We start from the raw sequence: 378 nt of genomic DNA on the forward strand, positions 1-378 counted from the left end.
AACCTGTGCCAGATGGAAAGTCATATCTCCATGTTTCCTAGACTGCCAGTCGCCGACCGATGGAATTACACGGTGCGTCCACCGCGTGTGCCGGCTAGCATCCTGTTGCAGTGCGTCGGCATCCCATTCCTCCTGCCAGCAGTCGATGGTGTTCTGCCGCTCCGTCGCCCGGATGTCCTCCCTCGTTGCAGCACGGTCTGGAGCAAGGAGTTGTTGGTGAACCCGAGCATCCTCGTTGATGAGGTGGCATATCGGTACGAGTCCAGCGAGTAGGGTGGCCGTCTCATACCTGACGGTACGGAATGCCCGTGCCACCCTGATGGCTGCTTTTCGCTGAACTCGTTGCAGCATCCGTCGGCACTCTCGCACCTGAGTTGC

The sequence above is a fragment of the Anopheles gambiae genome, chromosome X (assembly GCF_943734735.2).
Source record: "Anopheles gambiae chromosome X, idAnoGambNW_F1_1, whole genome shotgun sequence".
NCBI lineage: Eukaryota > Metazoa > Arthropoda > Insecta > Diptera > Culicidae > Anopheles > Anopheles gambiae.